Raw genomic sequence first — 15069 nt, forward strand, 5'->3', positions numbered from 1 at the left:
GGTAGCCTCGTGGTTAGAGGCAGGTAGCCTAGTGGTTAGAGGCAGGTAGCCTAGTGGTTAGAGACAGGTAGCCTAGTGGTTAGAGGCAGGTAGCCTAGTGGTTAGAGACAGGTAGCCTAGTGGTTAGAGACAGGTAGCCTAGTGGTTAGAGACAGGTAGCCTCGTGGTTAGAGACAGGTAGCCTCGTGGTTAGAGACAGGTAGCCTCGTGGTTAGAGGCAGGTAGCCTCGTGGTTAGAGGCAGGTAGCTTCGTGGTTAGAGGCAGGTAGCCTCGTGGTTAGAGACAGGTAGCCTCGTGGTTAGAGCAGGTAGCCTCGTGGTTAGAGACAGGTAGCCTCGTGGTTAGAGACAGGTAGCCTCGTGGTTAGAGACAGCTAGCCTCGTGGTTAGAGACAGGTAGCCTCGTGGTTAGAGACAGGTAGCCTAGTGGTTAGAGCAGGTAGCCTAGTGGTTAGAGACAGGTAGCCTAGTGGTTAGAGCGTTGGACTAGTAACCAAAAGGTTGCTGGATCGAATCCCCAAGTTGACAAGGTGAAAATCTGTCGTTCTGAACAAGGCAGTTAACCCACTGTTCCTAGGCTGTCCAAATAAGTATTTGTTCTTAACTGACTTGCCTCGTTAAATAAAGGTGAAATAAAATCTAAGTGCATGGCTGCAAGATAAAGATATCTGACTTACCATTCATACAGTAAAGGACTGTCTCACCTGTCTCTAGTGGACTGAGTTGTGTTCTGCATGGTCATGAATTCCCACCTCCCTGCCTGGCCTGGTCTCCCTCCTGCCTGGTCTCCTGCCTGGTCTCCCTGCCTGGTCTCCCTCCTTCCTGGCATCTGTGTATTAATAGACTTATTTATCAATTGAGTTTAATAGCAAGCTGGTAGAGCTGGTAGGGCTGTGGGCCATATGCTGGCCTGGCTTCAGATCAGTCAGGAGCTTACCTCCTTACTCCCTCTCCCCCTCTCTCACCTCCCTCTCTTCCCTCTCTCTCTCACCTCCCTCCCTTTCTCTCACCTCCCTCTTTCTCTCCTCCCTCTCTCTCTCACCTCCCTCTCTCTCTCACCTCCCTCTCTCTCTCACCTCCCTCTCTCTCTCTCCCCCTCTCTCTCTCACCTCCCTCTCTCTCTCACCTCCCTCTCTCTCTCTGTAGCTAGAGGGCAGTTCCACGGGAACAGAATTACACTTTGACTTTCAAATATATGCCAAACAAAAAACATTAATTGCAAAGATTAACAAACCACACAACTGTATGCACAAGGACTACTTTGAACAATTTACAAGATTACAGTACAGTAGAGTAGACTCACACTCTCCCTATCTCTCTCTCTCTCTCTCTCTCCCTCTCCCTCTCACCCTCTCCCTCTCTCTCCCTCCCCCTCTCTCTCTCCCCATTCCCCCTCTCTCTCTCCCTCTCACCCGCCCTCTCTCTCTCTCTCTCCCCATTCCCCCCCTCTCTCTCTCCCCCCATTCCCCCCTCCCTCCCTCTCTCTCTCCCCATTCCCCCCCTCTCTCCCTCTCTCTCCCCCATTCCCCCCCTCTCCATCTCTCCCTCTCTCCCTCTCTCTCCCTCCCCCTCTCTCTCTCCATCTCTCCCTCTCTCTCTCAGTAGCTACAGTAACAGTTTACTGCACCTTACCCCCCTCCCCCTCTCCCTCTCACCCCGCCCTCTCACCCCCCCCCCTCACCCTCTCCACTCTCCCTCCCCCTCCCCCTCCCCCTCTCCCTCTCACCCCGCCCTCTCACCCCCCCTCTCCACTCTAACAGTAATCAGGTATTGTAGAGGTCCTGCTAGGAGAAGAGAGAGGAGCAGTAATCAGGTATTATAGAGGTCCTGCTAGGAGAAGAGAGAGGAGCAGTAATCAGGTATTTTAGAGGTCCTGCCAGGAGAAGAGAGAGGAGCAGTAATCAGGTATTATAGAGGTCCTGCCAGGAGAAGAGAGAGGAGCAGTAATCAGGTATTGTAGAGGTCCTGCTAGGAGAAGAGAGAGGAGCAGTAATCAGGTATTATAGAGGTCCTGCTAGGAGAAGAGAGAGGAGCAGTAATCAGGTATTTTAGAGGTCCTGCCAGGAGAAGAGAGAGGAGCAGTAATCAGGTATTATAGAGGTCCTGCCAGGAGAAGAGAGAGGAGCAGTAATCAGGTATTTTAGAGGTCCTGCCAGGAGAAGAGAGAGGAGCAGTAATCAGGTATTATAGAGGTCCTGCCAGGAGAAGAGAGAGGAGCAGTAATCAGGTATTATAGAGGTCCTGCCAGGAGAAGAGAGAGGAGCAGTAATCAGGTATTATAGAGGTCCTGCCAGGAGAAGAGAGGAGCAGTAATCAGGTATTATAGAGGTCCTGCCAGGAGAAGAGAGAGTAGCAGTAATCAGGTATTTTAGAGGTCCTGCCAGGAGAAGAGAGAGGAGCAGTAATCAGGTATTATAGAGGTCCTGCCAGGAGAAGAGAGAGGAGCAGTAATCAGGTATTATAGAGGTCCTGCCAGGCGAAGAGAGAGGAGCAGTAATCAGGTATTTTAGAGGTCCTGCTAGGAGAAGAGAGAGGAGCAGTAATCAGGTATTTTAGAGGTCCTGCCAGGCGAAGAGAGAGGAGCAGTAATCAGGTATTTTAGAGGTCCTGCCAGGAGAAGAGAGAGGAGCAGTAATCAGGTATTATAGAGGTCCTGCTAGGAGAAGAGAGAGGAGCAGTAATCAGGTATTTTAGAGGTCCTGCCAGGAGAAGAGAGAGTAGCAGTAATCAGGTATTTCAGACTCGGCCTCAGGCTGGAATGTGTCCAGCCACATCAGAGGATTCAGTCTCACAGTAGAGTTTCACCCTTCTCTCTGGAACAGACTTCTCCTCTCCCCTGTCAGCCTCTCCCTCGCCTCTCCTCCCTCCTCTCCTCTCTTCCCACTTCCCTTCTCCTCTCCCCTGTCAGCCTATCCCCAGCCATTGAGTAGTTCTTGAAACACCCATTCGCAGGCCTCTCCTCTCTCCTCCTCTCCTCTCCACGCTCCTCCTCTCCTCAACAGAGGGAGATTAGGGAGGGTTATGGAGGAGTGCTGGCTGGGTAATGGCCATTTCTGTTGTGGTCAGTTACCATGGTGAGGAGCTTAAGAAGGTAGAGGAAGGAGTAGAAGCAGTTTTAATAAGGGTCTCTCTCTCTCTCTCTCTCTCTGTCTGTCTCTGTCTCTGTCTCTGTCTCTGTCTCTCTCTCTCTCTCTCTCTCTCTCTCTCTCTCTCTCTCTCTCTCTCTCTCTCTCTCTCTCTCTCTCTCTCTCTCTCTCTCTCTCTCTCTCTCTCTCTCTCTCTCTCTCTCTCTCTCTCGCTCTCGCTCTCGCTCTTCCCCCCCATGGGAAACATATCTTATTAACATTGCCAAAACAAGTGAAGTAGATAATAAATGCCATATTATGAATATATATAGTGTTGTAACGATGTGAAAATCTCTCTCTCACACACATACTTGGGCCAACAGCCAGTCCCTCCTCCCCCTGCTGTCTCTCTCTCTCCAACAGCCAGTCTCCCCCCCCCCGCTGTAAAAGAGACATTAATTAGGGGCTTAAGAGCAGGTCGCTATCGGCAACAGCAGAGCAGGTTGCCACCGGCAACCGCAGAACACCCAGAGGTCACCTGTTGCTGAGGCCAGGTAGGAGGAGCCAGAGCTGTCAATCACTGATAGGGGGTGGGGAGAGAGAGGGAGACAATAATACATAGAGAGAAAATATTATGAAATATACAGAACACAAATTCCTTAAACTCTTTAACATCATCCTGAGCTCTGGCATCTTCCCCCAATATTTGGAACAAAAAAACTGATAAACTCTAATCCACAAAAGTGGAGACAAATTTGACCCCAATTACTACAGTGGGGTCTATGATTACTATGAGTCAACAGCAACCTTGGGAAAATCCTCTGCATTATCATTAACAGTGAAAACAACGGACTGAGCAAAATGTCAAATTGTCTGTTTACCAAACGACTGTACGACAGACCAGGTCTTCACCCTGACTGACGAACACAGTCTGTGATCTGCTGACTGAGCCTTTACACTCCTCAGGAACACATGGAGAGAACAGGGGCACCTCCTTCTGTCTCTCTCACACACACACACACACACACACACACACACACACACACACACACACACACTACACACTACACACTACACACCACACTACACCACACACACACACACACACCACACTACACACCACACTACACCACACACACACCACACTACACCCCACACACACACACACCACACACACCACACTACACCACACACCACACTACACCACACACACACACACACACCACACCACACCACACCACACACACACACCACACTACACCACACACACACACACACTACACCACACACACCACACACACCACACTACACCACACACACACACACCACACACACCACACACACCACACTACACCACACACACACACACACCACACTACACACCACACACACCCACACCACACACACATGTAATAGACACAGTATATATATAGTATATAGACTACTGTAATAGACTACTGTATTAGAGACACAGTATATAGACTACTGTAATAGACTACTGTAATAGACTACTATAACAGACTACTATAATAGACTACTATAATAGACTACTATAATAGAGACAGTATATAGACTACTATAATAGACTACTGTAATAGACTACTATAATAGACTACTGTATTAGAGACACAGTATATAGACTACTATAATAGACTACTGTAATAGGCTACTATAATAGACTACTGTAATAGACTACTGTAATAGACTACTGTAATAGACTACTGTAATAGACTACTGTAATAGACTACTGTAATAGACTACTGTAATAGACTACTGTAATAGACTACTATAATAGAGACACAGTATATAGACTACTATAATAGACTACTATAATAGACTACTATAATAGACTACTGTAATAGACTACTGTAATAGACTACTGTAATAGACTACTGTAATAGACTACTGTAATAGACTACTATAATAGACTACTGTAATAGAGACCCATTTTGTAATGGCTGTGGAAAGGAAATCTATGAGGGTTCAGGCGGTTGATCTTGGGTCAGAGTACCGGGTCAGAACAAAGTTAGTCCGTTATGGACTAGTGAACCACCTGACTGACCTGACAATGGATAACCAGCTCACACACCACACCACGCTCTCACTCACACACACGCTCTCACTCACTCACACGCTCTCAATCACACACACACACACACACACACACTCACACGCTCTCACTCACACACACCCCCACACCACACACACACACACACACTCACACGCTCTCACTCACACACACGCTCTCACTCACACACACACACGCGCGCGCGCGCTCACACACACACACACACACACACACACACACGCTCGCTCTCACACACACACACACGCTCGCTCTCACACACACACACACACAGACACAGACACACACTCTCACATGCTCTCAAACACACACACACACCACACCACACACACACACACGCTCACACACAACTCACACACACACAAGCTCCCTTTCCTCTTCACATCCCAGCATGCTTTGCTCAGGAGGAAGAGGATGAGATGGGGATTAGTGTGTGTGTGTGTGTGTGTGTGTGTGTGTGTGTGTGTGTGTGTGTGTGTGTGTGTGTGTGTGTGTGTGTACGCGAGAGAGAGAATATAAATCTTCCCAATCCTCTTTCCGTCCAGGGACAGTGGGAGACGCAGCCTGCTACCCCGTGTGTTTTGACTCTTTATCAGGACAACAACAGAGGAAGGAACATTAGCAGGAAGAGGAACACAGAACAGACAGTAAAGGTAGGTAGTAACTGTGTGTAATGTTCCGTTATACAGGTAGGACAGGTAGGGACAGGTATACTCTGTACGCATAGGACGACACAGCAGAGCTTTCTGATGTAACTGACTATGGCTTTAGTGGTCACCCAGGAGTGGGTTTGTCTCTCGATCAGGATTCTCTGTTCACTGAGAAGCTGATGTTTCCGTCCAAGACTGGCTTCCCCCTTTCACACGGCTAGTCCCTTACTTTTATACTGGTTGAAATACAACTTCAAGGTTGTTGGGGTTTTTCCTTCGTGAACTTTCTGTTCTCTCTGGTCTCCCTCACGCCTCTGAAATTAAAATCAGCTCTCGGACGGCTACCCGGGTTTGAGATCGGAGGAGGTATTTAGCAGATATATCGTAAGGAACTCTAGCTGGCGTTAGTGTTTTTGACGGCGGAGGTTAAGTCTTCGCCACATAGTGATATGAGTCTTCATCGTAGTCTTCATCAGACGCGTGATGCAGTTGATCCTATTAGGAGGAGGATGACTTGACAGGCAGAAAAAACAACATGGCCGTCTCCTACTAGACAAACACGATGGACATAGTTTGATTGGAGATTGAGACTGTGTGTCCCAAATGGCACAGTATTCCAACAGGTGCCCTGGTCAAAAGTAGTGCACTTCGTAAGGGAACGGGGTGTCATTTTTGGGGAGGACATATCTTGAAGTTCTGATCCTCCAGGTAAATCCAGGACGACAGGGGAAGTTTGTTGACAACAACCTGTTTTACATTCCAACTGCGTGATGTGATGTTACTGAGGTACGCTAATACAGTACAATACAACATGCTAGTTCCTCTTCTGGACGTCACGGACGGTTTGTTTAGAGGAATCGTCACCGGGAAGGGAAAGTGGGTTTTATCATGTCAGTTCCTCTTCTGGAAGTCACAGACGGTTTGTTTAGACGTCACCGGGAAGGGAAAGTGGTTTTTATCATGCCAGTTCCTCTTCTGGAAGTCACGGACGGTTTGTTTAGAGGATACGTCACTGGGAAGGGAAAGTGTTTTTTTTTATCACTAACAGATCTGGTCTGGTGATACAGAACAATCTGTCATCAGGAAGAAGTTATCATGATGTCGTTCCTCCAGAAACAGACCTGAGTGAAAGTTTCCCCTTCCTGTTTGTTATGTAGTCGTGGTCCTCTGTGTGGCACGGTTGGTAGTACATGGCGCTTGCAACACCAGGATAGTGGGTTCAATTTCTGGGATCACCCAGACGTTAAATAATATATCCACGCATGAATGTAAGTGGCTTTGGATAAAAACGTTTGCTAAATGGCATATATTAGAGTTTAAGAGACTCTCTCCAGAGGTAGGGTTTCAGATGTCTAGAGACTCTCTCCAGAGGTAGGGTTTCAGATGTCTAGAGACTCTCTCCAGAGGTAGGGTTTCAGATGTCTAGAGACTCTCTCCAGAGGTAGGGTTTCAGGTGTCTAGAGACTCTCTCCAGAGGTAGGGTTTCAGATGTCTAGAGACTCTCTCCAGAGGTAGGGTTTCAGATGTCTAGAGACTCTCCAGAGGTAGAGTTTCAGATGTCTAGAGACTCTCTCCAGAGGTAGGGTTTCAGATGTCGAGACTCTCTCCAGAGGTAGGGTTTCAGATGTCTAGAGACTCTCTCCAGAGGTAGGGTTTCAGATGTCTAGAGACTCTCTCCAGAGGTAGGGTTTCAGATGTCTAGAGACTCTCTCCAGAGGTAGGGTTTCAGATGTTTAGGAAAGATGAGCAGGGACTCTGCTGTCCTGACTTCAGGGGGAAGCTGGTTCCACCATTGGGGTGCCAGGACAGAGTAGAGCTTGGACTCAGCTGAGTGGACATTGGGGTGCCAGGACAGAGAAGAGCTGGGACTGGGCTGAGTGGATATTGGTGTGCCAGGACAGAGAAGAACTTGGACTCAGCTGAGTGGACATTCGGGTGCCAGGACAGAGAAGAGCTTGGACTGGGCTGAGTGGACATTGGGGTGCCAGGACAGAGAAGAGCTTGGACTGGGCTGAGTGGGATATGCCCTCCCGTAGGGGTGGGAGGGGCAAGAGACGGAATGGAGTGCTCAGGTTGGGATGTAGGGTTTAACCTGAAGGTAAGGAGGGGTAGTTCCCCTTGCTGCTCCGTAGGCAGACACCAGGGTTTTGAAGATGATGCTTTGACAGGAAGCCAGTGGAGTGTACGGCGGAGTGGGGTGACATGGGAGAACATACGAAGGTTGAACACCAGGCTGGCTGATAGAGACTACAGGTCTCTATCAGACTGTGATATCAGCCTGTGATATCTGCCACTACAGGTCTCTATCAGACTGTGATATCAGCCACTACAGGTCTCTATCAGACTGTGATATCAGACTGTGATATCAGACTGTGATATCAGCCACTACAGGTTACAGTAGGGCACTGTGTAGAGAATGGGGTACCATGTGGGATGTAACCCCAGAATGGTCCAGCGGTAGAGAATGGGGTGCATTGTGGGATGTAACCCCAGAATGGACCAGCGGTAGAGAATGGGGTACCATGTGGGATGTATCCCCAGAATGGTCCAGCGGTAGAGAATGGGGTGCATTGTGGGATGTAACCCCAGAATGGTCCAGCGGTAGAGAATGGGGTACCATGTAGGATGTAACCCCAGAATGGTCCTGCGGTAGAGAATGGGGTGGGATGTAACCCCAGAATGGTCCAGCGGTAGAGAATGGGGTACCATGTGGGATGTAACCCCAGAATGGTCCTGCGGTAGAGAATGGGGTGGGATGTAACCCCAGAATGGTCCAGCGGTAGAGAATGGGGTACCATGTGGGATGTAACCCCAGAATGGTCCAGCGGTAGAGAATGGGGTACCATGTGGGATGTAACCCCAGAATGGTCCTGCGGTAGAGAATGGGGTGGGATGTAACCCCAGAATGGTCCAGCGGTAGAGAATGGGGTACCATGTGGGATGTAACCCCAGAATGGTCCAGCGGTAGAGAATGGGGTACCATGTGGGATGTAACCCCAGAATGGTCCAGCGGTAGAGAATGGGGTGGGATGTAACCCCAGAATGGTCCAGCGGTCGAGAATGGGGTACCATGTGGGATGTAGCCCCAAAATGGTCCAGCGGTCGAGAATGGGGTACCATGTGGGATGTAGCCCCAGAATGGTCCAGCGGTAGAGAATGGGGTACCATGTGGGATGTAACCCCAGAATGGTCCAGCGGTAGAGAATGGGGTACCATGTGGGATGTAGCCCCAGAATGGTCTAGCGGTAGAGATTGGGGTACCATGTGGGATGTAGCCCCAGAATGGTCCAGCGGTAGAGAATGGGGTACCATGTGGGATGTAACCCCAGAATGGTCCAGCGGTAGAGATTGGGGTACCATGTGGGATGTAACCCCAGAATGGTCCAGCGGTAGAGAATGGGGTGGGATGTAGCCCCAGAATGGTCCAGCGGTAGAGAATGGGGTACCATGTGGGATGTAACCCCAGAATGGACCAGCGGTAGAGAATGTGGTACCATGTGGGATGTAACCCCAGAATGGTCCAGCGGTAGAGAATGGGGTACCATGTGGGATGTAGCCCCAGAATGGACCAGCGGTAGAGAATGGGGTACCATGTGGGATGTAACCCCAGAATGGACCAGCGGTAGAGAATGGGGTACCATGTGGGATGTAACCCCAGAATGGTCCAGCGGTAGAGAATGGGGTACCATGTGGGATGTAACCCCAGAATGGTCCAGCGGTAGAGAATGGGGTGGGATGTAACCCCAGAATGGTCCAGCTGTAGAGAATGGGGTACCATGTGGGATGTAACCCCAGAATGGTCCAGCGGTAGAGAATGGGGTACCATGTGGGATGTAACCCCAGAATGGTCCAGCGGTAGAGAATGGGGTACCATGTGGGATGTAGCCCCAGAATGGTCCAGCGGTAGAGAATGGGGTACCATGTGGGATGTAACCCCAGAATGGTCCAGCGGTAGAGAATGGGCTACCATGTGGGATGTAACCCCAGAATGGTCCAGCGGTAGAGAATGGGGTACCATGTTGGATGTAACCCCAGAATAGTCCAGCGGTAGAGAATGGGGCACCATGTGGGATGTAACCCCAGAATGGTCCAGCGGTAGAGAATGGGGTACCGTGTGGGATGTAACCCCAAAATGGTCCAGCGGTAGAGAATGGGGTGGGATGTATCCCCAGAATGGTCCAGCGGTAGAGAATGGGGTACCATGTGGGATGTAGCCCCAGAATGGTCCAGCGGTAGAGAATGGGGTACCATGTGGGATGTAACCCCAGAATGGTCCAGCGGTAGAGAATGGGGTACCATGTGGGATGTAGCCCCAGAATTGTCTAGCGGTAGAGAATGGGGTACCATGTGGGATGTAACCCCAGAATGGTCCAGCGGTAGAGAATGAGGTGGGATGTAACCCCAGAATGGTCCAGCGGTAGAGAATGGGGTACCATGTGGGATATAACCCCAGAATGGTCCAGCGGTAGAGATTGGGGTACCATGTGGGATGTAACCCCAGAATGGTCCAGCGGTAGAGAATGGGGTGGGATGTAGCCCCAGAATGGTCCAGCGGTAGAGAATGGGGTACCATGTGGGATGTAACCCCAGAATGGACCAGCGGTAGAGAATGGGGTGGGATGTAGCCCCAGAATGGACCAGCGGTAGAGAATGGGGTACCATGTGGGATGTAGCCCCAGAATGGTCCAGCGGTAGAGAATGGGGTACCATGTGGGATGTAACCCCAGAATGGTCCAGCGGTAGAGAATGGGGTACCATGTGGGATGTAGCCCCAGAATGGACCAGCGGTAGAGAATGGGGTACCATGTGGGATGTAACCCCAGAATGGACCAGCGGTAGAGAATGGGGTACCATGTGGGATGTAACCCCAGAATGGTCCAGCGGTAGAGAATGGGGTACCATGTGGGATGTAACCCCAGAATGGTCCAGCGGTAGAGAATGGGGTACCATGTGGGATGTAACCCCAGAATGGTCCAGCGGTAGAGAATGGGGTACCATGTGGGATGTAACCCCAGAATGGACCAGCGGTAGAGAATGGGGTACCATGTGGGATGTAACCCCAGAATGGTTCAGCGGTAGAGAATGGGGTGGGATGTAGCCCCAGAATGGACCAGCGGTAGAGAATGGGGTACCATGTGGGATGTAACCCCAGAATGGTTCAGCGGTAGAGAATGGGGTACCATGTGGGATGTAACCCCAGAATGGTCCAGCGGTAGAGAATGGGGTACCATGTGGGATGTAACCCCAGAATGGTTCAGCGGTAGAGAATGGGGTGGGATGTAGCCCCAGAATGGACCAGCGGTAGAGAATGGGGTACCATGTGGGATGTAGCCCCAGAATGGTCCAGCGGTAGAGAATGGGCTACCATGTGGGATGTAACCCCAGAATGGTCCAGCGGTAGAGAATGGGGTACCATGTGGGATGTAACCCCAGAATGGACCAGCGGTAGAGAATGGGGTGGGATGTAACCCCAGAATCGTCCAGCGGTTGGGACTTTGTGTTCCATACCTGATGATGTCGGGTGAAAGCAGCGATGCGGTCGATATGATTGGCTGGCTCTTTTTATTTGCAGGTGGTTCTGTTTTGCATTGGTGATGTCACAATGACTCACACACACACACACACACACACACAATCCTGGCTTCATTTTGTTCCTCCTCAGATAATGGCACAATCAAACACATTTTCTTTCTGGTTAATAATTAAACGGTTGGAAGCTGTTTGTGAAAAGGACCAGAGGAGATAGAGAGTTAAAACACAGTGTACATTGTGTCAGCCGAGCGTCCTGCCCTGTCTTTAGCCCAGCCCAGCGTCCTGCCCAGCCTCCTGCCCTGTCTTTAGCCCAGCCCAGTGTCCTGCCCAGCCTCCTGCCCTGTCTTTAGCCCAGCCCAGCGTCCTGCCCGGCCTCCTGCCCTGTCTTTAGCCCAGCCTAGTGTCCTGCCCTGCCTCCTGCCCTGCCTCCTGCCCTGTCTTTATCCCAGCCCAGCGTCCTGCCAAGCCTCCTGCCCTGTCTTTAGCCCAGCCCAGTGTCCTGCCAAGCCTCCTGCCCTGCCTTTAGCCCAGCCCAGCGTCCTGCCCGGCCTCCTGCCCTGTCTTTATTCCAGCCCAGTGTCCTGCCAAGCCTCCTGCCCTGTCTTTAGCCCAGCCCAGTGTCCTGCCAAGCCTCCTGCCCTGTCTTTCGCTCAGCCCAGCGTCCTGCCTAGCCTCCTGCCCTGCCTTTAGCCCAGCGTCCTGCCAAGCCTCCAGCCCTACCTCCAGCCTCCTGCCCTGCCTCCAGCCCCCTGCCCTGCCTCCAGCCTCCAACCCCCTGCCCTGCCTCCAGCCTCCAGCCCCCTGCCCTGCCTCCTGCCCTGCCTCCAGCCCCCTGCCTCCAGCCTCCAGCCCCCTGCCCTGCCTCCTGCCCTGCCTCCAGCCCCCTGCCCTACCTCCAGCCTCCTGCCCTGCCTCCAGCCTACAGCCCCCTCCCCTACCTACAGCCCCCTGCCCTGCCTCCAGCCCCCTGCCCTGCGTCCAGCCCCCTGCCCTACCTCCAGCCCCCTGCCCTACCTACAGCCCCCTGCCCTACCTACAGCCCCCTGCCCTGCTTCCAGCCCCCTGCCCTACCTACAGCCCCCTGCCCTGCTTCCAGCCCCCTGCTCTACGTACAGCCCCCTGCCCAGCCCCCAGCCCTACCTCCAGCCTCCTGCCCTGCCCTGCCTCCAGCCCCCTGCCCTGCCTCCAGCCCTGCCTCCAGCCCCCAGCCCTGCCTCCAGCCCCCAGCCCTGCCTCCAGCCCCCTGCCCTGCCTCCAGCCCTGCCTCCAGCCCCTCCCAGGGTAAACAGTGATAAGTAGCTGTGTGGCTCTCATTAAGCCTGTTATATGCAGCACAGCGTAGCCTGTTACATATCCTCTCTGCAGCGTAGCGTAGCCTGTTACATAGCCTCTCTGCAGCGTAGCCTGTTACATAGCCTCTCTGCAGCGTAGCCTGTTACATAGCCTCTCTGCAGCGTAGCCTGTTACATAGTCTCTCTGCAGCACGGCGTAGCCTGTTACATAGCCTCTCTGCAGCGTAGCCTGTTACATAGCCTCTCTGCAGCGTAGCCTGTTACATAGCCTCTCTGCAGTGTAGCCTGTTACATAGCCTCTCTGCAGCACGGCGTAGCCTGTTACATAGCCTCTCTGCAGCACAGTGTAGCCTGTTACATAGCCTCTCTGCAGCACAGTGTAGCCTGTTACATAGCCTCTCTGCAGCGTAGCCTGTTACATAGCCTCTCTGCAGCGTAGCCTGTTACATAGTCTCTCTGCAGCACGGCGTAGCCTGTTACATAGCCTCTCTGCAGCGTAGCCTGTTACATAGCCTCTCTGCAGCGTAGCCTGTTACATAGCCTCTCTGGAGCACGGCGTAGCCTGTTACATAGCCTCTCTGCAGCGTAGCGTAGCCTGTTACATAGCCTCTCTGCAGCGTAGCCTGTTACATAGCCTCTCTGCAGCGTAGCCTGTTACATAGCCTCTCTGCAGCACGGCGTAGCCTGTTACATAGCCTCTCTGCAGCGTAGCGTAGCCTGTTACATAGCCTCTCTACCGCGTAGCGTAGCCTGTGACATAGCCTCTCTGCAGCACAGCGTAGCCTGTTACATAGCCTCTCTGCAGAACAGCGTAGCCTGTTACATAGCCTCTCTGCAGCGCAGCGTAGCCTGTTACATAGCCTCTCTGCAGCGTAGCGTAGCCTGTTACATAGCCTCTCTGCAGCGTAGCGTAGCCTGTTACATAGCCTCTCTGCAGCACAGCGTAGCCTGTTACATAGCCTCTCTGCAGCGCAGCGTAGCCTGTCACATAGCCTCTCTGCAGCGTAGCGTAGCCTGTTACATAGCCTCTCTGCAGCGCAGCGTAGCCTGTTACATAGCCTCTCTACGGCGTAGCCTGTTACATAGCCTCTCTGCAGCGTAGCGTAGCCTGTTACATAGCCTTTCTGCAGCGTAGCGTAGCCTGTTACATAGCCTCTCTGCAGCGTAGCGTAGCCTGTTACATAGCCTCTCTGCAGCGCAGCATAGCCTGTTACATAGCCTCTCTGCAGCGTAGCCTGTTACATTGCCTCTTTGCAGCGTAGCCTGTTACATAGCCTCTCTGCAGCGCAGCATAGCCTGTTACATAGCCTCTCTGCAGCGTAGCCTGTTACATAGCCTCTCTGCAGCGTAGCGTAGCCTGTTACATAGCCTCTCTGCAGCACAGCGTAGCCTGTTACATAGCCTCTCTGCAGCGTAGCCTGTTACATAGCCTCTCTGCAGCGTAGCGTAGCCTGTTACATAGCCTCTCTGCAGCACAGCGTAGCCTGTTACATAGCCTCTCTGCAGCGTAGCGTAGCCTGTTACATAGCCTCTCTGCAGCGCAGCATAGCCTGTTACATAGCCTCTCTGCAGCGCAGCCTGTTACATAGCCTCTCTGCAGCACAGCGTAGCCTGTTACATAGCCTCTCTGCAGCACGGTGTAGCCTGTTACATAGCCTCTCTGCAGCGCAGCGTAGCCTGTTACATAGCCTCTCTGCAGCGTAGCGTAGCCTGTTACATAGCCTCTCTGCAGCATAGCGTAGCCTGTTACATAGCCTCTCTGCAGTGTAGCGTAGCCTGTTACATAGCCTCTCTGCAGCACAGCGTAGCCTGTTACATAGCCTCTCTGCAGCACAGCGTAGCCTGTTACATTGCCTCTCTGCAGCGTAGCCTGTTACATTGCCTCTCTGCAGCACAGCGTAGCCTGTTACATAGCCTCTCTGCAGCGCAGCGTAGCCTGTTACATAACCTCTCTGCAGCACGACGTAGCCTGTTACATAGCCTCTCTGCAGCGTAGCGTAGCCTGTTACATAGCCTCTCTGCAGCGTAGCCTGTTACATAGCCTCTCTGCAGCGTAGCGTAGCCTGTTACATAGCCTCTCTGCAGCGTAGCGTAGCCTGTTTCATAGCCTCTCTGCAACGTAGCGTAGCCTGTTACATAGCCTCTCTGCAGCACAGCGTAGCCTGTTACATAGCCTCTCTGCAGCGCAGCGTAGCCTGTCACATAGCCTCTCTGCAGCGTAGCGTAGCCTGTTACATAGCCTCTCTGCAGCGCAGCGTAGCCTGTTACATAGCCTCTCTACAGCGTAGCCTGTTACATAGCCTCTCTGCAGCGTAGCGTAGCCTGTTACATAGCCTCTCTGCAGCATAGCGTAGCCTGTTACATAGCCTCTCTGCAGCGTAGCGTAGCCTGTTACATAGCCTCTCTGCAGCGTAGCCTGTTACATAGCCTCTCTGCAGCGTAGC

General features: G+C 52.1%; 1 long non-coding RNA gene across 5 annotated transcripts in view; it reads left to right on the forward strand.

Annotated features, from left to right (window-relative positions):
• The window catches only part of LOC115189862 (uncharacterized), a 59877-nt gene that overhangs the window by 29409 nt on the left and 15399 nt on the right, over window positions 1–15069 (forward strand). For 2 of the 5 annotated variants that reach the window (XR_003877022.1, XR_003877023.1), the window contains exons 1-2: window positions 3493–3619; window positions 5697–5804. The exons of 2 other annotated variants lie outside the window; for them this stretch is intronic. This is a non-coding gene — a long non-coding RNA (uncharacterized LOC115189862). Of the gene's footprint in view, window positions 1–3492; window positions 3620–5696; window positions 5805–15069 lie in introns of those variants that run through there. One more of the 5 variants, XR_003877024.1, reaches the window with a different exon arrangement.

Source organism: Salmo trutta, unplaced genomic scaffold (assembly GCF_901001165.1).
Source record: "Salmo trutta unplaced genomic scaffold, fSalTru1.1, whole genome shotgun sequence".
Taxonomy (NCBI): Eukaryota; Metazoa; Chordata; class Actinopteri; order Salmoniformes; family Salmonidae; genus Salmo; species Salmo trutta.